General features: G+C 37.3%; 1 protein-coding gene across 7 annotated transcripts in view; it reads left to right on the top strand.

Annotated features, from left to right (window-relative positions):
- LOC143661546 (uncharacterized) overlaps positions 1-24,330 on the top strand; it is a 57,364-nt gene that overhangs the window by 26,593 nt on the left and 6,441 nt on the right. Inside the window, exons 3-4 of one of the 7 annotated variants that reach the window (XR_013164678.1) lie at positions 255-363; positions 13,605-14,366. The exons of 2 other annotated variants lie outside the window; for them this stretch is intronic. The gene's annotated coding sequence lies outside the window, so the exon portion shown is untranslated. Of the gene's footprint in view, positions 1-254; positions 656-8,291; positions 8,584-13,604; positions 14,367-23,838; positions 23,976-24,330 lie in introns of those variants that run through there. 4 more of the 7 variants (XR_013164681.1, XR_013164680.1, XR_013164679.1 and 1 more) reach the window with 4 other exon arrangements.

Genomic DNA, 24,330 nt, shown 5'->3' with positions numbered 1-24,330 from the left:
TTACACATACAAGAGGGCACCAGGCTGTAGGACAGGAAGTGGCTTCAAGGAGGCAGGATGCAATACACACTCTATTTTGCTTTTATGAGCAAGTCGCCTCTACCTTGGCTATCTTTGTGCACCCCCAGGGAAGGTCAGAGAGCTGTAGAAGCAGGCTGGTCTGTAGCTCGTCTGTAGCTCTGGCCAGTCAGCCACAGCATACCCTCTGCATTGAATCGGAGTCCAGCAAATTATTCTGGTTTGCTGAATTGCAGAATTGAAGAGAATGAGAAGAGAAGAATGACAGCAAGATGCAACAGCTGTGTTCACAACCTTGCATGGCCTACATTTTGTGGAAAAAGTGCCTACAGGGACAATGGTTAGGTAAAGGAGGACTTCAGATGATCACGTCTGCACGCTGTGCCACAAGGCAGGCTAGTGTAAAAGAAATTGGGCAGCTATGACATCAGAACAAACCAGGAGTTTAAACCAATGGCTTTGCCACTTTTTAACTGTTTCTCCTTGGTCAAGCTACTGAACCGCTCTGAAACTCTCTGTCCTCATCTATAAAATGAGGATGCCTCAGAGTGTTGTGAAGTTAAACAAGAAAATGTATGCTAAGTGCTTTACTTAGTCTTCAGCACTATTTCCATTCTCATTATTAAATTATCATCACTGTGGCTATTTGTTCTCTAGTCACATGCTTTTTAGCATTATTATATTTACGTACCATTAAGAACACCTATTTGTCATTGATCAACATGGTTTCAAAGCAAGAATGATCACACACATCATGTTTTTGTTTTTGTTTTTGCATGGGCAGGCACCGGGCATTGAACCCGGGTCTCCAGCATGGCAGGTGAGAACTCTGCCTATTGAGCCACCGTGACTCACCCACACACATCATGTTTAAAACTAAAACTTTATTTTTCTGAAAAGTTAGCAGAAAAGATGCTTTGGGTTTGTTCAAGACTTACTTTAGTTAAAAGTTACTTGATATAGTAACCTAATTTGTACAGATTTTCAAAGTTTAGAAAGTATTTTTATATGATCCGGTCTCTCAAGAACTAGATGCATGGTCTTTAATAAGTTATGTTGCTTCATTGAACCTCGTTTTTCTCACTTTTAAAATGTCATATGTGGTCCTCCAAGCTCTAGTCCACTATATGCAACTTATCTGAGCCTCATAAACCCCCAAGGAGTTTCATGAGGCAGGAACTGCTTCACTCATTTTGCCAGTTAGCGCAAACATTCAATGAAGTTACACGATTCATCCTAAGTTACTACTAGTAAATTGAGACTACAGGACTTGAACCAAGAACGTTTGGTCCTAAGAAGAGTATTCTGCTCGCTGTGTCTTAAATCACATGAAGATGATGACAATGTCTCAAATAATTAGGACACATTAAAGCCTATTAACTATCCTGTTATACTGGTGTTTCACAGGCACTTCGGAATTTTATAGTTCTTTATGATTATCATTATAATAGCACTTGTTACTGTTAAAAATTAGTGATTAATGTTCATTCCTGTAGAGGCTGCTTTGAAAGGTTCAAGGAGATTAGGCAGAGTTTGTCCTGACCCCTTAATATTTTCAGGATTTTGACACTTGCCTCTCAGTAAATAATGATGTCATATTCCCTTAGGTAGTGGTATTATCTCTTTCTCATAAATGCAGAGTGTTTCAAAAGTCTGCTAATTTTACTTTCATATCAGTTTTATTTAAGAGGATGGTAGTGATAATAATCTTGAAAGTTAACATTTGGGGAACTCTTACAAAGTGCCAGGCACTGTGTCTGAGACTTTAAGTAGGTTATCTAATTTAATCCTCTTAATTAGCCCTAAACATCATTACTCTCGTTGCCCTCTTTTATAGTTTAGGAAACTGAGCTATATGGAGGCTAAATGACTTGCCATAGTCCTAGCAAGCAAACACACCAAGAATTGAACCCAGGTCATATATTCTCATCTATTTTCAGAGGTGGGCTGGCTGGACCCTTTAAAATAATGTTGAGCAGAAGGCTTACAATCCGTTCATTCAGTTAACATTTGTCCAGCCCCTACTATGTGCCAGGGACAGTGCAGGTGTTGGGCAGAAAGTGGTGAAGAAGACAGGGAACCAGGAATAGTCCCAAGTAAGAAGAGCGTCAGGCAGAATTATTTTGTTGCTTCCACAGCCAGTCTTATGTCTCCAACTTAAGAAAAACCAAGTTTTCCCTAAGACTCAGGATTTGACGTTTTCGTGATATCAAAACCTTTTCCCTGTTTTGGATCTCTTTAAGATCTTAAGGTTAGAAGTCTTGCTACTATGGACTAAACTAGTAACCTCGCCTAGTGAAATCTTAGACCATTTGACCCTGGCATGTTTACTCAACCACTTTGATCTTAAGGAATTGAGACCCCACCATTTTGAGTAAGTGTATTCAAATCAGAAATTTGTCAGCATTGATTAGATTTTATTGAGAAAAAGTTTGGGGGAGCACAATTAAATTTAGTAAATTTAATTTCTTGATTTTCTGTAAGACCCTGCTAAACCATTTTCGACACTTTCCATTTTTACGTTAATGTTATTAAAATTATTTTCATCAAAATAAATTATTTTCCACTTAAAATTTACAGTGGAGATTTGATTTATTGACAAGTTTTGTGTCCATAGCAACTTTTTATAGATTTTAGTGGAAAAATTTTGTGGATTTTCTTTTTATGAACATTATTTCTGCTAAGGTAGTATTTTTTGTAGTTTCATGAAGGATTGTTTTTTTTCCCATCAAAATTTGTCTTGTTTCAAAAAAGATAAAGGTGTGCATTTTATGCTGTTTTTTCCTAGTAATATTCATTATGAATATTGACATTTTATATTTATTTCTAGCTAATCTATGAAAAAAATATGAGCATTTTTTGAAACAGTTTGATGGGAAAAGAAGGAGAGAGATTCAGGACATAAGTGAACTGGGGATTGTAACAAAAGGTAGAGAGACAAAGAGAAAGGGAGTGAGGGAGGAGAGGAATAAATACAGGGGGAATTGAAAGAGAAGGAAAACAGAGAAGAAAGTAAGTAGGAGATTGGGAGAGAAGATCAAAACAACCTCAGGTTCAAAATGGAGAAGTCAAAACAATTGACTCTAAGCAGTGAGGCCTAAATAACCTGTACCACTTGATATTAATTGACCATCCACCTTTTACCAACTTAAAATGTGTTGGGTGAGGCTCCATCATTTCAAATCAATAGTGACTCCTTAAAGAGTTTTCCTTTATAGATCTGCAAAAATTTTTGGTACTTTGTCAGAGCCACCTATTTTTCAGTTTATCCTCATTGTAATAACCAGAAACTATTCTAATTATCTGTTCTCATCCCACTTCTATTACTAACATGTCTGCAGGAGTGTGGATGAGACTTGGCCAGTGACAATGTGTTTGGATGAGCCCACTAAATCACTTGGGGAAAATGCAGTCACCTGGAATAGATATGTTCCTCCAGGGAGAACATTTTCTGATGAGGCAGGGGAGTTGCTTTCTCCTTAGAACTCTTCTTGGAAACCTCACCGAAGTGAAATGGAATGATTTTCAGAATGGTATTGGTAAAATCACCTCAAGCATACGGAAGTAATGGGGGCTGTCAAGGTCACATAGTTAGAGTAGAAGTAGAAACGGAAGTCTGGTCTTGCTTGGAATGCTGAGCAGAGTTCTGCACTTCACCATCACTGCAATCAATGTAGTTTCAAAGTGATCCCTAAACTTTTTCTTTCTTCATAACTTTATCCCACTTAGTTATTGCATATTTCTGTGTTTACTGGTTCAATCTTTCCTTCCATTTAGAGACCCCAAGGGGAGGAATCAAGTCTGTACCTATGTTTAATGCCATCCCAGGCACATAGCATGTGCTCAATTCACATTTGTTAAAAAAAAAATGTGAATGGATAATTAAATACAAAGAAAGGAATAGAGTGTTTGAAGTTGCTGTAAAACAGAGTTACCTTTGAAGATTTTTCCCTTTAATTCTTTCATGTGGACATGAAGAAAGAGGAAGAATGGAGAAAGAATTGGATAAGAATTCTTTATTCATGCTCCCACTTCTTGCACCTCGATACCCTAGTTTTGAGCATCCTCCAGTATCCGCCTCCCCCTCACATTTCCCCAGCAAAGTCTCATGGTTGGATCCCGAGTTTGCTCTTCTCACTTTCCTGAACAATGGAACTGGAGTGAGTGAGTTTTTAGACCTGAGCTCCTCTAAAAGAAGTTGGTGGCAGCAACAAACCCTTGTTCTAAATTTGCCTCATGAGAACAAGCTGAGAGAAGGAAAAGATGTTCAGAAAACTCTGCACAATAGCTTTCAGCACGAAGAAGGGAAGACAGTATGAAATCAAGGATGTACCATCATTGTTTGAATCCTAGAATTTTCCAGATATTTGGAGATACCATCCTTCCAGAGTACAAAGTGAAATTGCTTCTAAGTGATGGCTTTTATTCTAATACACTCATCAATTGATCCATTTAGTTTATGGAACAAATATGTACAAGGACAGCCCTTGGCTCCCTCTCTGACCTGATGTCCTACCTCTCTTCCCTTTATCCCCTATACCACAGCAACACTGTCACCTTCCCATTCTTTGGACAAGACAACTTGCTCTTGCCTCTGGGCCTTGGAATATTCTGTTCCCTCTGCCTAGAATACTCTTCCTCAAGCTCTTTACCTGACTAGTTCTTGCCCATTATTCATTTCCCTACTAAATGGCGTTCTCTCAGAAGTTTTACCATCCTGCCTAAAGTATCCACCACTCTGACACACATCCTGACTTACTTTTTTTTCTTATCACAGTTAACTCTGTCTGAGATTATTTTATTCCTTTACTCCATTCTTCATTTATTAACATTCTGTCTTTCCCACTGTTCTAGTTTGCTAGCTGCTGGAATGCAACATACTAGAAATAGAATGGCTTTTTAAAAAGGGGAATTTAATAAGTTGCAAGTTTACAGTTTTAAGGCTGAGAAAATGCCCCAATTAAAACAAGTCTGTAGAAATGTCCGATCTAAGGCATCCAGGGAAAGATACCTTGATTCAAGAAGGCTGATGAAGTTCAGGGTTTCTCTCTCAAGTGAGAAGGCACAAGGTGAACACAGTCAGAGTTTCTCTCTCATTGGGGAAGGTACATGGTGAACACGTCAGGGCTCCTCTCTCATCTGGAAGGGCACATGGTGAACACAGCGTCATCTGATAGCCTCTTCTCCTGGCTTCCTGTTTCATGAAGCTCCCCAGAGATGTTTTCCTTCTTCATCTCCAAAGATTGCTGGCTGGTGGACTCTGCTTCTTGTGCCTGTGTCATCTACTCTGCTCTCTCTGAATCTCTCATTCTCCAAAATGTTTCTTCTTTTATAGGACTTCAGAAACTTATCAAGACTCACCCAAATGGGTGGAGACATGCCTTTACCTAATCCAGCTTAACAACCACTCTTGATTAAATCACATCTCCAGGGAAATGATCTGATTACAGTTTCAAACTTACAATACTGAATAAGGATTAGAAGAAACGTCTGCCTATAAAATGAGATTAGGATTAAAACATGGCTTTTCTAGGGTACGTACATCATTTCAAACCAGCACACCCACTTAAATGTAAAGTTTATGAAAGTAGAAATATTTTCTGTTTTGTTCACCATGGTAGTCCAAACCTTTAGATTATTATTTGGCACGTGGTAGGCATGTAACATGTTCTTGTTAAAGAAATTAATGAATGGATGTATAAGATGAGAGGACTCTAGAGACTTAGCCGTGGTCCTGATTCTGTGGACTTTGAGTGCCACAGTAGGGAGTTTGGATTTTATTCTAGTGTAGGATTTTATTCTATTTGTGCCAACAGCAAATTCTACTTTTGCTAGGCCAGATAGAAAAGATTAAGATGGCACTAAGGTATATGGGAACCAGGCAAATATTTTGTCTCAAGGGATGTATGACATTTAATAATAATAAGTGATAAATTTATGAACCCTTAAGTGATTAGATGACAATGTGGGAAAAGCCGAACATATTGGATGAATGCAGATTTTTTTTTTTTCGCCATTTAGGGATCTGGGGCTATTGATTTAGGAAACTATCTCAGCTAATCTAGGTCAATTGGCTGGCTTAAAGAGGTATATTCAGACATCCTCATATCACATGAAAGTAAGTTAGCATGTACTTGCTCATACAGGTCACTCATTGTTTGGTTTTGTTTGCGTGTTTTGTTTTTATCTTAATTTTGTGTGTGTGCCTATGATAGGCAGGGTTCTCCAAAATATGGGGTTCCCTGAGACTCAGGATCTGGACAAGGGTCTTGTTTGCCCAGGTCTCAGGGGTACTGCTCACAGAACATTTGGGCAGGCTAAGGAGCCAGGCTCCAGAGCCATCAGAATCCAACTAACACTGTGGAAACTGCTCTAGTGAAAACTCCTTTGCCCCTTGACACAGACAATGCTTGGCTCTAAATGCTGAAAGTGCTGCCACATTTGTTCTCAGAGACCCAGGCACTGCCAGTGTTATGCTTGGTAGGGGATCAGTCCCTATGTGAAGCTCTTTCTCATATTGCTCACCACCCAAACCATATCGAATGTGTTTTGATGGGTAGAACTCAAATTACACACCTAGGGATTCTAGAACAGCACGTTTTTTGGATTCTACCTTGGGAAGGTAGGGCTTTCGATGTGGAAATTTATGCAAGTGTAGAAAGGATTTTCAAAGATTTTAAGCAGTGACTTAATGATGAGAAGGATTCTGCAGTAGTGCTGGGGAGAGATGTGAGTCCTAACAGTGGCTTGGACTAAGGTGTGGCAAAGGGATGGCGAGAAGTGGGCAGATTGCAATCAAGTCCAGATGCGGGAAGAATGGAGTGGATTGGAGGAGGTGAGGCCAAAGGCAAGTTGCAGATTTCCTCATTGTGCTGAGGTATTTATATATTACCATACAGGAAGAATGTTCTTTTTATTAACTTAGTCTTCTATTCCTGATAAGAAATCTATGAAGATTATAGGAGACCAATAGTTACCAAATTGGTCAATTAATATCACCTAAGATACCAAGTAGAAGGATAAGAATGCAGCCATTCACTCTCCTTTATTCCAGTCTGGTTTTGATAGTTCTGCTCATGGATGACAGCTGCACTTTAAGGAGAGGGAGTGTCTATAGCAAAGACAGGTTAACAATAGATTAGCCTGTTTCTGTTTTTTTTTTTTTTTTCATATTACTTTACTATTTTTGAAAATCGCAATAAGCATTTAGGTCAATTTTCAAGACTTTTTATTTCAGATGACTCTTACCTCCTTAAAAATTCAAGAACCTAGAGTCCACAAACTAAAGTCTGAGGTGAAAGTTACACCTTTGAGACACCAGGAAGTTGTTTTAAAAGGAATTTTTTGATGATTGTAAAACACTTATTATCAACTCTTTTATTACTAATCTGAAGAGAAAAACATAACTTGATCCAGCCACTGCCAAGGGGAATTTAGAGTCTTTGAGAAGGTTTGAAAGGTTGAAAACCCACAATAAGAAAGTGGAATTGTTGTAGGAGATTGGATTATGAATGAGCAAAACTTAGCGAGGGGAAAATTTGAGCTGGACATCAAAGAAAATTTCCTTCAATAAGGATCACCTTTGTGGCAAAAGAGAAAATCTTGGAATTTCTCCAGACAAGTTTAGTCATCACACTCTTGCTACAAGACAACCAAACCCTGAAGAGGCTGGTCCATGGTCCACACAAAGGAAGAGGCCCTTTCCTTCCAAGGCTGCCTTTGTTTAGAAGCAGTAAGTCCATGAGCACTGAATTTTGGAAGCGATTTAGAGGATTTCACAGAGTATCAAGAAATGTCAAGGCATCTCCAGGACCTCAATGCCTGCTCACCAGCAGAGGTGAAACAGAATGTGTATGGTGAATGCCCATATAGGGATAAAAATCTGTATCATGAAAACAACCCACTTTAAAGGAAATTAATGCCATTATAATAAAAATTTACTGATATGAGGCATAACAACTTTATTCTGATTGGCTGGTGACATGTCTTCATTATGCATGAAAGGTATTTCCTCAGTGATAGGCTAGGAAGTACATTGAGGATGTTTTTAATTTGCCATCCCCCCCCAAATAATTTGGCACATTACGAAGACTGCATTTTAAACAGAATATGTATATTTTATATCTTGAAATTTCCTATCTAATATTAGGAAGTTTAAGATTCTTGTGTATGTTTGCTATGGTGGGGTTAGATTCAAAGGAAAATAAAAAACTGAACTTTGCAAACAAGTTTATGTGAATGAATCCATAGCCTTTGTTACATTTTTTTTTCAGAGAGAGGGAGATACATGTAGGACCTAAAGTCAGAGGAAATCTGCTGCCGGTTTTCATGAATTTCAGAAGAATAGGAAAAAATAAGGGCACTCCTGCCAACAATCACCTGTACACTGAAAACAACACAATATCTCTGAAAGAAAGAACTGAGGATCTAATAAAGGGGAGATGTTCTCTAGCCAAGAGTCAGAAGATTTAATATTACTTAGCTACTCATTCTCCCCAAACTGATCTGTACATTCAATTTAATTCCAATTAAAATCATGTAGACCCTCCCTTTTTTGGTAGAAATTGGAAAGCTGATTCTACAATTAATATGGAAATTCACAGTTTACAGAAGAGCCAAAACAACTACAAAAAGAAGAACAAAGTTAGAGAATTAACATATCTGATTTCAAGACATTATAAAGATATAGAAATTAAGACTGTGATATTGATATAAAGTATGGATTGGTAAACTTTCTGGAAAGGTCGTTAGTGAATGTTTTATGTTTAACTGGCTGTGCATTTTCTGTTGCAACTACTCAACTCTGCTATGATAGTGTGAAAGCAGCCATACACAATGCATAAAGAAAACTTTATTTATAAAAACAGATTCGCATTTATGCAAATTTTACATGCTATGAAAAGTTATTGTTCTTTTGCTTTTCTTCATCCATTTAAGAAAGTAAACCATTCTTACCTTATCAACAATAGACCTCTGGGTCATCTTTTGCTGACCCTGGTGTAGAGAAAGACAATGGGGAACAGAAGAGGGGCAAGAGATAGACCTACATATATATATGGGAACCTAATTTTGACAGAGATGCAAAGGCAAGTTTGTGGAGAAATGATACTTTCAAGGTGCTGTAACATCCATGTGGGGGAAAAAACTTTGGTACATCTCTACACTGTATCCAAATATTAATTCTGAATAGAGTATAATGTAAAACTTAAAACTGTAAAAACTCTAGAAGAAAATGTAAAAGAAAATTTTAGTGACCTTGGGTTATAAAAGGATTCCTTAGATACAACACCAAAAGCATGACCCATAAAAGAACAAAATGATACTGGATTTTGTCAAAACTAAACAAACAAACTGTTCTGTTCTTTGGGAGACAGTGTTATTAGAATGAAAAGACAAGGCGCAGACTACCATTTGCAAATCATATGGTTGGCAAAAACTTGTATCTAGGATATACAAAGAACTTTTAAAACTCAATAATAAGAAAACAAATAACCAAGTAAAAAATCAGCCAGAGGTTTGAGCAGACGCTTCACTTATGAAGATACGTGAATACTCAGAATCAGTAGTATTGAAATACAAACTAAAACCACAATTAAAATACCACTGCATATCATTTAGAATGGCTAAAATTAAAATGAGCGAACATAACCAAATTGTTCAGGATGTGAAGGAACTGGAACTTTTCTACACTGTGGATGAGAATGTAAAGTGGTACAAGCACTTTACCAGTGGGAAAACGCCTGATACTGTATCAAATTTTAGGGACTCTCAAGTTGATAGGCCAAGCCCTTGATCTTGACGCTTGCTTTTGTGAAGCTTATGTATGTAGTGGAGACTCTAAGCCTGCCTATAGTTATGCCTAAGAGTTACTTCCAATAAAACCTCTTGTTGCTCATATATAGACTCTCTCTCTAAGCCCAACTCTGCAAGTAAAATTATTACCCATCCGCTACATGGGACATGACATCAAGGGATGAAATGCTCTCTGGCAACATGGGATATGAAACCCAGGGAAGAACCTGGCTTTGGTACCATGGGATCAACAATGCTTTCCTGACCAGAAAGGGGAAAAGAAATGTAACACAATAAACTATCAGTGGCTGAGAGAGTTCAAATAGAGTTGAGAGGCTATTCTGGGTGTTACTCTTACACATATTCAGTTAGATATTGCTATTTATTGTGGTTTGCCAAACCCCAGCCAAAACCATTCCTGTCAACCCTAAAGAACACCTAGGGCTCTGAGGTTCTATTAAAGTCTATTTAATATCATTATATTGATATTTCTTTTAGTTTCCAGTGGCGTGGGGCACCTAGAAGAAAAAACCTAAAATTGTGGAACAGTAACCCATATCATACTCTGAAATCTGTTCTATAACTACTTGCTACAATGTACTTTGAAATTTATTGCTATTTGTATATATGTTATATTTCACAATTAAAATGTTTTAAAAAATTAGGTAAAAAATAGATTATTAGAGGTAGATTTGTAGGTAATCTAGGTATTATAATTATCAGGCATGGATATTTTAAAAATCTATTGTTAATATATTCAATAAAATAGATGATATGATGGAGACTTTCATGGGAAAATTGGAATGTATTAGAAAATACTAAATAAAAATTTAAGAACTGACCAATTCCATTTCTAAATTTAAATAATGAATAGTTAACATTAACAAAAAGATTAGATAAATCAGAAGAGAGAATTAATTAGCTGGAATCTATACTATTCATTGGTTATTTACTGCATAACAAGTGACCACAAAAACACATTAAATATTCATCTTGGTCATTGGTCTGCAACTCAGTTAAGGCAGCTCATTTTAAGTTGCAATTTCTGGGGCTACTTTACTTCAGGCTGCAAGTTTTGTGTTGGTTAGGTCACCTGAGGGGAGAGGAGCTTTCTGCCAATAAAGTTTAAAATTTGGATAAAATGAGCACATTTCTTGAAAATGCAAATTACCAAAACTGACACAAGAAGAAATAAAAAATCTGGAGATACTAAATCAATTACCAAAATTGAATCTGTTATTAAAAACAGTTCCAAAAAAGATCTGGGTTCAAATGGCTTCTGAGTGAAGTCTACCAAACATTTAAAGAAGAAATAAAATCAATCTTGCATGAATTATTTGGAAGAATAGAAAAAAAAATAGGGTTATTTCCCAATTCATTCTATGAGGCCAGCATAAACTTAATAATGAAGTAATATGCCAGGTTATCTCTTGGACATTGATGCAAGATTCCTAAGCATAATATTAGCAAATTGAATTGAATAATATATAAAAAGGAAAATATGTCATGACTTATTTGGGTTTATTTCAAGAAAACAATGTTTAGTTTAACATTTGAAAATCAATCAGTGTAATTGATTGTCTTAAGAGGATAAATGAGAAAAAAACATATGGTCATTTTAATAAATGAAGAGATCACATTGGAAAAAATCTAATAGCCTTTCATGAAATAGAACAAATACCCTTAATCTCATAGAATACCTACAAAACATCTTCAACAATCTTGGTACTTAACGGTGAAATATTAGACAATTTCCTTCTGAAATCAAGAATGACATAAAGAGGACTATTCTCACCAATTCTATTGAACATTTTCCTAGCAATCCCAGCCAGTGCAATAAGGCAAGAGAAAGAAAGAAAAGGTGTAATAGTTAAAAAGGGAGAGGTAAGACTTCCATTATTAACATGACATGATTTTGCATGTAGAAAATCCAAAAGAATTAAAGACAATGAATTAGAATTAATTATTAATTAATAATTAAGTAAATAAAACTAATAATTATAACTAATGTAGCAAAAATTAACTGAGTTTTACATGCAAGTGTAATAAATCTTCACAGTTCATAAATTTCTAAATTCTAAATATATTTATAATTATATAGAAACATATTGGGGTCAGATGAGAACGATCTCTCTGGTTATGGATTTATTGCTTGGATAGATGAAGGAGCCTAAATTGTTAAATTTCAAGAAAATGTCAACAATCTATAAGAAATGAAAATTTAAAGGATAACTCCATTTAAGATGGCATCAAATAATCAGTTACTTAGAAATAAATCTGATTAAATAAGTGCAAGTCTTCTATGAAGAATACTCTAAAGTATTATTGAGAAATTAAATAAAATCTATCGTGTTCTTGGATTGGCAAACTCAGTATTGTAAGATGTCAATTCTTTCCAAATTAACTAATGGATTCAGTGCCATGCCAATAAAAATCTCAGTGTATTTTTTCATGGACATTGAAAAGCTAATGTTTGATCCTATTGTTTATAAGGAAATATACATGGAAAGAATAGCCAAAAGAGTTATGAAGACATCTTTGGGAAACTTGTACTGCTAGATATTAAGAATTACTGTGCTTATTTTTATACTTATTATAAAACAAGTCTACCACTGCAATATGGTTGGTAAAGACTTTTCTTTTTAATAAATAGTGTTAATAACTTAGATATCTATAAGGAAAAAATAATGATTCTTGACTCCTATAGCATATTATATACAAACAATAAATTCCAGGTGTACTATAAATATAAATGTAAAAGGTCAGACTTTTCAAAGATAACATAGGAGAATTTCTTTATGAACTTGCAGTGGCTAAGCAAAACTTAATCCTATTTTGTGCTCAACCTCATTCAGACAGAAATAAGATTAATCAAGGTTATGTTCTCTTTCTATGAAGTATGCTAGTTCCCTGGCCATCTCATGGCCCTTGCATCTTGATTTTAAGTAGTCAGTTCGAGTCTTTTTATAGACATGTCTCTATGACAAATGCTAAGATATTTGGGAAACTTTATAATGACAATAAAAGGAAAAGCTGGAAATGAATGTGGAAACTCTGAACTATATTTGGTTTATTATGTAGTAAATGTAAGAATAAATCTATCTATACAGCAAACCATAAACAATATACAGGGTTATACTTATTTCCAAATCCATCTGCAAGGATTTAATGAAAACTGTAGCCAGCTGAAGCTAAGGGAGTTGTCTCTTTTTCACTATGATTCCAATTTCTTCTTCTTTTTTATCACTTAGGTTCTCCTGATGTTTTGTGTTCTATGCCAGGCTGATGGGATTAGTTATGGTAACAGTTATATATATATAACAGCTATGCTGCAGTTATAGAGTGATAGAATGTCTGAATAAGAGCATGGGCTTTGGAATCAGATGACTTTCCCCAGATTCTCAATTTGGATCCTTCTAACTTCTAAACTTGAGTAAGATATTAATATCTCTGAGCCTGTTTTCCCAGTTGAGGAATGAGGTAAGATACTCAGAAGGCTGTTATTAGGAGTAAATGACAATGACATTTGTGAATTGCTTGACCCAATTTCCAATCTGTAATAATGACTCAAAAATGGAAGTTGATTTTCCACTTCTACTTGGTAAGACCATTAAGGTTAGCCACAAGGAATTCTTAGTTTCTGAAACAGCAATGGATTGAAATTTAGATTGGATTTCAAATGAAAGTCTATTTCAGGTGATTTTTAAAGAGGTCTTTGCTTTTATTGAATATCTTCTTCAAAATCATGCAATTACTTGGAGTTACTTTGTTTCCCTTTTCCCTTCTATCTATAGCTTTTGGTTACTCTCATCAGTCTACCGTCTGACCCTGTGGTACAAAGAAGAAGAGGATTTACATGACTCGAGCTTTTTACCCAGAACAGCAAATCCTTGGTTGGACCTGAAGTAAAAATAGGTTCTCCATTGTGCAGAAGTGATGAGTCCCATGACACTTTTATCCAACTCCCTCACTGCAGCATGAGTCCATGTTTTACTGCTTAAAAACATATGGCACAAATTACACCATAGGCCAAAGTTACATATAAGCAGTGACTTTCCTTTCCTTGTAGGATTTTGTCCCAATTCCTCCTTGTTTTATTTATGAATGCTGGTTTATTCAGCATTCATAGCATTATTCAGCAGGCATTGCAATTTTCCCTTTTTACCTAGTTCATTGATACCAACTCATGCCTCTCTCTTGGATGTCCTCCTATTGAGATATAGGGTATTTTTTATTTACAAATGTGAAAACCTGCAGTCAGGCATATCTCTTTTACAATGCAGTGAACCTTCCAAACCCTTGTCTTGGTCTCTTGGAACCAAACAAATTACATGCCATAATGTGCTGTATATCACAAAAAAGAACGTTTATAACATCTGGCTGAGTGGAGTTTGGGAATGGGCTTCTCTGGTGAGCTGGAGCAGATTGTGCCTTTGACTGACAAGCTGCAGTTTTCTTGAGATTTGACAATTTGGGGTCCTTCACCTATCCATGTTAAAAAAAAAAATCTTAACCTCAGTGATCTTTGGCATTTGGCCCCAATATTTTTATACAGTAACCATACATACATTTATCACTCAGGGCTTTATGAACAGTGAAGGTTTATTACACTGCACTCAAACCTCATTTAACCTTTTCTCTTGAAGCAATACTTTAAAATAAAGTCTAGAGGATTTGTACAAATAAGTCTCATTGTTGGTTGACTCTATTTTGCACTGCCATTCCTGAGAAGCCTTTGGCATGGATGCTCGTGGTCAGTAGATGTTTTCTGTAACCTTGAAGACATTTACCCTTCTGATAGCATGTGCATTCTCTTGGAACTTCTAAGTTTTCAGAGGTTTACAGGTTGTCAAGGGTTTTGTAGTAGTAAGACCTCAGAATTGATTGGTCACAGGTAGAATTGATCAGATCTGTCTCATGTACGCTATTATCACTACCATCTCTGATCATTTTGCTTATGTTTTTCCCCTTTTCTGATCCACACATTCACCATTATGTAAGGACCACTTCATGCCTGGCAACCATCATTTCTCTTTTATTATTCTGGCCTATGTAAAACTCCGTTTCCTGAAAGTTTCTTCTTGCCTGAACAACAAAATTTAACATTATTTTAGTTCTTACTATTTTGGATTATTTTCTTAATTTTGTTTGTATAAATATTGCTTTCCTAACTTGCTTGTGCATTTCTTGATGTCAGGAACTGTGTGTTATACTTCTGAAAGCCCCAGAAAAACCTAACACCATGCCTAATACATAGTAGGAATAAAATATATATTGAATGAATACATTTGGGCATAGTATCTTAAAATGCATGTGTTTTTTTCTCAACAGAAATATTCTGTAGTAGGCAGGCAACAATTTAGAATTGGGTAGAAAATCCTGCCCTGGAGAATCACCTGGAATAATCTATTCCTTGGAAATGGATCTATCTGGATTTGGTGTCTGAGAATTGCTCAATTTGGTTTCATGGGCGTAGCAGCAAAGCTGTAAAATGGCTTTGCTTTATTCCCTCTCTGTTCCCATTCCAATTGATGTGGAGGCACTGCCTGCAGCATTGGGTTGCAAAAGGGGAGGGTTGAAGCTCAATGAGGAAGAAGATCACTTCTGCAGAGGAAGAGTGACTGAAAGTGTATCTGTCATGCATTTGTTGTCCCAGCAATGAATACTCAAACCAGGTCTGGGAACTCATACTGGACTTGTTGTGGATGTTACTTTTGCATGTGCCACTTAGGTGCCCCAGGGAGCTCAGTGCTGATCAACAACAGCAGTATTTCCCTTTCACTGGGGAAATGGAAGATGCAGGCTCTAATTTCAAGTGAGTCTGTACTCATTTAGTAATGACAAGGATGACCACTTTGGTGTAACTTTATAATTTTGCTCAAAAAAGCCATATTTCCCCTATCTGTCCTTGCTTCCAATATGAGCTTCTGAAGCATCATCTTATTTATTCTTGGGGCTTACTATCACCATGTCACTTCCTTTCTCGTGGTTGGGGACAGAACAGACAGGTGACATCAAGCAGAGCTGCCAAACACTTGAACCAGCAAGTAGACCTGGGGTACAATACGAGAAAGTATATCTTTTTATTTATGTGATAAAAACTTACTGGATGCTTAATGCCTGTTTGACACTGTTCCAAAAGTTTCATAGATAGGAACATAATTAATCCTCATAATAATGCTGAGGTAGGCACTTTATAATAATCCCCATTTAATAGATGAGTAATCTGAGGCACAAAGATGCTAAAGCTATTTTGCACAAGGTCACACAATCAGTAAAGGGCAAAACTGGGATTTGAATCAATGCAGGTCAGTTCCAGAGCCCAAGGCTTTAACCACCATGCCTCATTCCTTGTGCTCTGTGCATTTTATTTACACTGTTTAACAGGATCTTGCAGGGTGCCCTATGTCCAAAGCATTACGTAAACCAATTTGGGGGATATAGAGAAGAAGGGGAGCCCGTAATTGACTGCAAAGGTCATTAGCGTTCCAGGAGCGTGAAGGGCATGCCCCACTCTGCACAGCATATGGGAGGTGTTCTCTCTGCCCTCAAAGGGATCTGGTTCTTCACTGGGAAAGGGAAACAGCTTGATACTGGGAGGATGGCTGAGTCATTTTATGGGGATAGCAAAATTGTTGTTGAGGTGCTAATCCATGAGGGAACCTTTCATATGGGTTGTGCGGGAGTGAAAAATAGAACTCCGAGTTATTGGTTTAACAAACATTTATTAAACATCAATAAGTCCAAGGCATGACATTAAGAAATAACAGAATATTATTAAGTTCTTACCTTTAAATATTATAAACCTCACCAATATGGAGAAAAGAGAGTGTAAAAATTAATGCAGTTTTGCAATTTTCATTGTCAGTACTGTTCTAATCCTACACATAAACTTTTGCAAAGAGGGGCAGAAAGGGAAACCGAGGTGGAGAGAGAAAACAAAGGACTGGACACATGCCAGTAATTCTAACACATGTCGGTTACCAGGGCTGGGGCTCCTTTTACTCTCCCCTTCTAAGAACTCTCAATTTGGGTTCCCGTGCTTGCCCTAAAAGGAACCCAGTTTTTTAATCCACAGCAGCATGAATTTGGCCAATGTATCAGCCCCCTAGGAATACTAAACGTACACAATTTCATTTATAGGAAAGAAGCAAATTAAGACAGAGCACTTTTGAGTAAGCCATAAACTGCATTTAACAAGGCAGGAGGCTTGGGAATCCATGGTCAGACTGCTTGTTTTTCCTGGCACCTTGTTAAACATGGTTGAAAGTTTGCATGCTGGGAAGCAGGCTGCCTACTCTTTGTTCCTTCCAATGGCGCTCACTGACCTGGCAGACCTGGGTGGACGGGCTGGAATCTTAGATGCTGGGGCTGGAAGGGACCAGAGCGCCCAGTGGGCCTCAACTTCTACCTTCAAGCAGTGCCACCTCAGCCTGGCCTGGAGGCCCATGAGTCCTCCTGTTTGCAAACCTTCCAGAGGTTGTCTCCAACACCCATTCCAACATCTAATAACCCTTATTATCAAACCACTCTTTCTATGTCTAAATTAAATCCTTCATCTTGCAGTTTAGTGCATCTCCTTTTGTCCTGCCCTGAATAAAGATGGAGAACAGCTGGTCAGCATTCCCTGTAGAATAACTCTTCAGACACTTGAAAGCTATTATTAAGTTCCCTCACAGTCTCCTCTTCTCCAAACAAATACTGAAGCTTTCTCCCACTTATTTTCTCCATTCACCTTTCTCTCTCTGGCTTTAGGTCCTTCTCCAGCTGCCTGCTTCTTGAGGCCACCTGGAAATTTAACTGCATTTTTTCCTAATGACATTGTTGCTGGGAAATGATGGCTGGGGTGGGGAGTGGGGGGTGAGGGCCATTTGTCTTTCAAGGATCATTATTTGGTGGACTTAGTCTTTATTTATCCCAAGATCTCATTCATTGGATTGAATTAACTTTTAGCATTCTGGTTCTATGCAGTTATCACCTGTAAAATTGTGTGTGTGTGTGTTTGTGTGTGTGCATATAGATGTATATGGTATCTCTGCTGTTTCAATCATCTCTTCCTAAATATTAAATTACAATTCATGATTAAGGCTGATGTGTACCTTTATTTTAAGTGTGATTTCAAGTCACCTTTCTGTCTAAATTAAGGGTGGTGTTTAAGTATAGTAATTTTGATTAATTTGTAGTAGCTGCCCAGAATTCAATGATGAGAAACATTCTGAGGCTTTGTCCAGTTAAGGGATATAAAATAATGTTGATATAAATGTTTTGTAGCATTAGCTATGGGTGAGAAAGGGTGTTGGGGCATTATTGCCAAGTTGTGTGATGCTTACATAAGTGGTTGAAAAGTTAAAATAATAATTAATTTTTGCTTTTCTTTTCCTTCCGTCTCTTGCTATACACTTCAGGAACATGCCCTTTTTTTCTATCTGTGAGGATAATTGTTAATTAATTTCCCATTTAGTGTGATTTAATATCTCCAAGTACATTTTGGCACCTCTCTCACCATCCTCTCCTATATTCTATTGACAAACGAGGAGTCTTTGGAAGCATCTCCATTCTCATTCCCCCTTCATGTTCTAGGCATTTATCAACCTACCCCTTGATTATTCCTATAGCACAAAAATTGGCCTGATTGCCTCTTTTCCCCCCACTTGGCCACCCTGCTATCAGCTCAGGTTGATGTTTTATCCACAGCAGCCCATTGCTTAAGAAGAGTTAGTAGCTCAGTATTGCTTAATGTAACCCATCCAAATACTTCTTCATTCTTCCTGATTTTGGGGTCATTCCCAAACCAGATACCATTCTAGGTACTTATTTTAGTTTCCTACCACTTCCCCAGGACGTCTTTTGTTTCAAAATGTCTCTGAATACATTTTGCACATTGAATCATTTTACCACCTCACCTACTATCTCCTCCCTTCTTTTCATCCATGTAAATCTTACCCATTGAAGGAGACCCATCATCCATGAAGTTTTTCCAAATGTAGATCCCCAGGCTTTATTGATGTCTCCATTCTCTAACCTTGTACAAGAATTATATTCTGCTACTTATCCCAATTATATGCAATTTGTGTGTATTGCTAATTATTCTTTGTAAGCTGACTGCTTTTTTCCCTTTCTGCCAAACCTTATGTTCTTTCAGAGAAGAAACCATACCTTCCTCTGTATCTCCTTTGACCCTCCTTTCTTTTATTTCAATCTGCCCCATATCATTGCTTAGCATTAGTACTCCAAAAATGCTTGCCACATGACTCTCCAAATAATCAGTCTGAGGGCTTTTCATAATGATTAGTTTGTTTTCATAATTTGACCAACCATTACGGATTTCCATAAATGGATCAATATTTAAGTAAATATAGTTACCAGTGACATTAGTAAAGAAAAATGTATTTGGTGATTACACACAGTTAATAAATGATTCCCTTTTGAGGAGGAATAGAAGTTATTTCATTTTGACAGAGCTCAAAATATTATTAATTCCACAGATACTAACTTGGTATTGAAGAATAGCACAGAAAGGTAAGGAAATGCAATTTCTCACCTGGCTTGCAGAAGTGGTGATGAGATGTTCAACACAAAATTTCTCTACTCTGGAACAGTGACCACTTTAAATATTGCAGGCACAATCCAAAAGCTGAACAAAAAATTCGTAATCAGTCACTGGTACATAATATCTACTAGTGTAGTTGGGGGAAAAAAAAACAGAAAGGAACCTGTTGGCTATGGCGTGTGTCTCATGTCAGGACATGCTTCAGCAAAGAAGGTTTAGAAACCCAGGGAAAATACTGGAGGTTCCAGCAGGGTTACCATGGTGGAGCTACCCGAAAGTCATCTGAGAGGCATAGCAAATTGTGCCATAGCATGGCATTTCTGAACCACTGCATAGTGGCTTAATTGATTTATACTTTATTCTGTTCAAAAGACAGCAAGGGTCACAGGTCTTTCTTTTGTGGAGTACTGGAAAACTGGTTGTCAAACAACCTCTACTCATTTAATAATTTATCCCATTTTGTAAAAAAAAAAAAAAAAAAAGGTAGCTGGCATGCAGTAAATCTGCTCCATATTTAAATCACTACATTGAACAATAATGAGAATGAAAAATCGAGTCCATTATTTAAAATTAAACATATATGGAACTGTTTTTTTTTCCCAAATGATCACCAAAGGCTATAGTTTAAAGGTAAGGCTAAAGCCCTGAATGGAATAAAAATATCTAACAGTAGTTTGCAATTGGCAATGGAATTATTTATTCTATTTTTTCTATACATAAGGAATTGAGCTAAATGAACAATGTTTAAGCATGTCAGAATTTCATCAATTTTGTATGAGCATTCTCAAATATCCTGGTGGGGGTAATTGCTTGCAAATGCATTTAAACTAATGATATGTTATATCCTTACTTGATATAAAACTATTGAAAGATACGTTACTGCATTTGACAATGCCATGCAGCTGGGTCAGATCTTAATGACAGATTTCTACATTTGTGAATTATGATACACACTGCTGGAAGCAAATATTTTGTAAAAATAAAAGCTATATATAATGTAAGTTTGATCATTTATCCAAAATTTCTGTTTCTATCTGTTCAGAGCCATAAGAGTTAGGGGAGAAGAAAGGTTCTGTCCCTTTCCTAAAATAGGAAAAGGAATCTTGAGCTATAATTGAATTTTCCTTATATCCTAATCCCCTCAGCAGGAGCTAACAGAACTTGTAAAATCTGCCATGTGGCTCTAAGAGTCCACTCAGAGTGTGTTTTTGCTTCCCTTACAGACTGAGGTGACTGACTTGCCTTAAACCAATTAGACAAAAGGCCCTTTCCCCTGGTGAAAGAAACATGTTTATTTGTCAGAGGAATTAAGCTAGGCCATTTAAAAGGAATCACAGGTGGGACAAAATATTCAATGAAAAACATGAAACAAAAATCCACTTGCAGGGGTAGTTTAGTAAAAGGAAAGTGTAACAATTTGCTATGAGTTTTTGTAAGCCGTCTCTTTCAGGAGATACTGCTTTTATTATTATTTTTTTAATTTAAATTTTTGAATCTCTTTTTGGTTTCCCCTGAGATCAATGTAAAGAAGGTACAGCATGTATCAGCCTGGGTTTTATTTGCTTGTTTCTCACCCTAGATTCTGTGATCAAAACCTCAGTGTGAGTTCTCTTATTGACAGTGGACTCAAATGCATATTAATTTGTCTCTAGTGCCAGGATTTGTGAGAGTCCAAGATGGATTGTGAAGCAGGCATTAGTGCTTATGGGTGATTATGGAACTTGGGACGCTAGCCTGGCATCCCACAGGAAGTCAGATGATGTTATGATTACATTGAAAGTATTGATATACTTCCCTAATTGTTTCTCAGGACTTTGGATTCTATTTATGATGTCATTACAAAGCTATGCATTATCTGCATAATCGCCAAGAAAAGACTCTCTCATGAGGGAAAACGTATCCCACTGAGATAATGCCACGAGCTACTGCTATACATTCAACGGCATATGTATGGTGTTGAAATAATAAGACAGCATGGAATAATGATGAATTCTTCTTCCCATCATGACAGAGAGCGTTTCCTAAATTATCACTATTACGAGCTTAATTGATCCATGCTCTATGAAAGGATTTCAGCAAATGGATGGCTTTGGGACTCAATCCCTACCCCACAGCACGGTTTCTGACAGTATCAGCCTAAGAATGGCCAACCACTCTCTGCAGAAGCTGTGATCACCCTGGAGAGAGCGTGCTCTGGATGGGGTGTGCATGTGTGTGTGTGTGCACCAGGCGTGTGTGTGTGGGTGTGTGTGTATCTTTCCACACAACTCTGGTTGATATCCTGGGGTGTAAAAGTAAAGGTAAGATAAACTTGCCTCTGGAGGAAGAGAAAGATCATTTTTCTCAGTGAACAGACTATTCGTGGAGTGAAAAAATTGCACATTATTGTGGCTTGATGTTAAATATATGTAAGGAACTCTTGCCCTGACTCGGCAGCTTCGCAGGACTACATCTTTTATATGGGAAAGAACAGTACAATATACCTTTACGGCGAGCTTTTCACTTACACGGTAATTCTGATACATATTCTCTCCCTCTCTTTAAAAGGCGCGTATGCTCTGATTTTCAACATCATTGAAGATTATTACAACTTCACTTCATAATATACTGTAAATTTTATTATAAAGCGCCATTTCCTTGGCTCCTAAGAACAATCTTAGGGAAAAAGTGCACTATACTTCTTACTCTTTCAGTAATGGGAGAAGGAGACCTAATGAAGCTCTTTATGCAAATTTTCCAGTTATCAGGTAAAATCTTCACATAGAAAATCTGTCACATGTTGTAAAATTTCTTTATGTTATCAAATGCTAATGATGACTCAGAACACAGTCCACAGATGATCTTTGAAATCCTTCATAAAAACTGTATTCCACCCCCGTATCAGAGGCCTTGAAAATTCCGCCACTCTGAAGACGTGGGTTTGTAATTAGCATGGTGCAGGCTTCTCTGCCCTCTGAAACCATAATGTTAATTACAAAAATTACACTGTGTTTAAAAGTGCAATTAAGAGACTCCACCACACAAAGGGAATCTTGGAACCTCTTTTCACACTTTGAAGCCAGGTCATAATGTAGCCCATAAAAAGGAGGCCAAGGCTCATTCCCTTTTAAAGGCTTCGGAAGATCATAGAGGCAGCTCAGCGAGAAGGAGCTCTACTGAGCTCGGCAGCGCTCTTAATGAATAATGTTCTACCTGGAGCAAGGGGGGAGGCAAAAGGAGAAAATTAGCTGAAAAATGATGGCTGTTCTCCACCCAGCTTGGTTATTGCCAACATCAACGCCCAGCTTGGGTCTACTTCAGGCCAATTCTGGAGTCCTTTGCTTGGTCCTGGAGTCAGCATGGCTCCCAAAGTAGGACACATTTTAGTGTAAGTAAAACCCTTAAGATTGAGTTTTGTGCATTCTGGCCTTTTCCTTTTATTTATTTATTTAGTTTTTCTTTTTTTCTCCAGTTCTATTGTACTTCAATCAGAATGAAAAATTATTAGGCTTATTTGAACAAGAAATTATATTGGAAAATAAAGCTCTCCCTGTCCCCACTCTGTACCTCCCCCCCCCCATCTAACCTTTTGAAAGGAAATAAGGAAGAGAATTTGTAGAATTAAGTCGGTCACTTTCATTGGTGACTTGTCGATAGGATTCAAAAGACACTGTGGGTGGTCAAAGGTATAAATGATTAGTACAAAGTAGGCAGTGTAGATTAGTGGGAACAAAAACCAGGGGAGGAAACAGAAGCCTTGAATTAGAATCTCAGTCTGCAAGGGGGTGACACGTGGGTGACACTTAGTGACAATTTAAATTCTCTAGGCCTCAGTTTCCCGACCAAGGTAGTGGGAATCATGCAGAGCTTGAGGAAACTCCAGGTATAATTATATGGGATAAATTATTGCCAGCAAAATGTTCCGTTATCTGTAAGGTGGGAAATATATACAATTTAACATTATTTCCGGTATACCTTGGGTAACATTATGGAGATTTTGGTCAATCTTTGAATTCCCTCATGCTGGAATTCATTGTGTCTTCCTTAGGGTAATTTTTCTCTGAGAACTTTGCAATGTTACCTGTCTTTTTGATAAATATACAAGAGATCACAGAGCCCTTTTAACAAGGTCTCCTTTATCTGCAGCCAGAGAGTCTCTGTTAAGATACCGTTTTCCAATACTGGGCCTCAAATACACATTTGGACACTGGAAATATCCTTTAATATATTTGTATGCCTCCCTTTTACTTTTTTGGGGGGAATACTCTGTATACCAAATCGCTGCCATCTGAAAGGTGCTTTAGTAGGGCATGGATTGAGAAGTTGTATTCAGTCCTATGTCTATGAAGGCAGCAAAAAAGCACCAAAATTCATTTCCCCCCAAATATTGTTTTTTTGTTTGTTTGTTTGTTGTTTTTGTTTTTTACACAAAGAACATTAAAGGGTAGAAAATGGGGGGTGGGGGGAGGATGACATAAGCTAGAGCATTTTCTTTATAGTCAGTAAGGAACCAGAGTGATGGATGTTGGAAGGTCCCAGAACGAGAGGGAGCTGCTGAGTGGCAGTTCAAGGCCGGTATTCTGGAAAGCATAAGGCAGAAGGAGGTTCCTGATCCATCAAGCCCGCCTTGTCATCTGTAAGTCTGGAACTATTCTGGCATCTCAGATAATAGTGATAGCTACCTTAGTAAGAGTTGTTTTGTGCAGGAGATAAAATGATTTCCTAAATGGAGGAAGGTATTTTTATCTCCCCTTTTCAGTGCCTGCCTTCTGTTCTCTCTCTCTCTCTCTATCCCTCTCTCTGACACACACACACACACAAACACACACACACAGCCATCACATACATGTGCATACACTCTGAATTCCAAATTGAGGATTTTGCAAATGAAAACATTTACAAAATGTTTTCATGGCACATGTTTTCATGGCAACATGTAAAAAATGCAATTCCCAGGTATCTGGGACCTCCAGGTAAGTTTTTGCTTATGT

Source organism: Tamandua tetradactyla, chromosome 17 (genome assembly GCF_023851605.1).
Source record: "Tamandua tetradactyla isolate mTamTet1 chromosome 17, mTamTet1.pri, whole genome shotgun sequence".
Lineage (NCBI taxonomy): Eukaryota > Metazoa > Chordata > Mammalia > Pilosa > Myrmecophagidae > Tamandua > Tamandua tetradactyla.
Note: the sequence above shows the minus strand (reverse complement) of the source record. Positions and strands in the feature narration are given on the sequence as shown.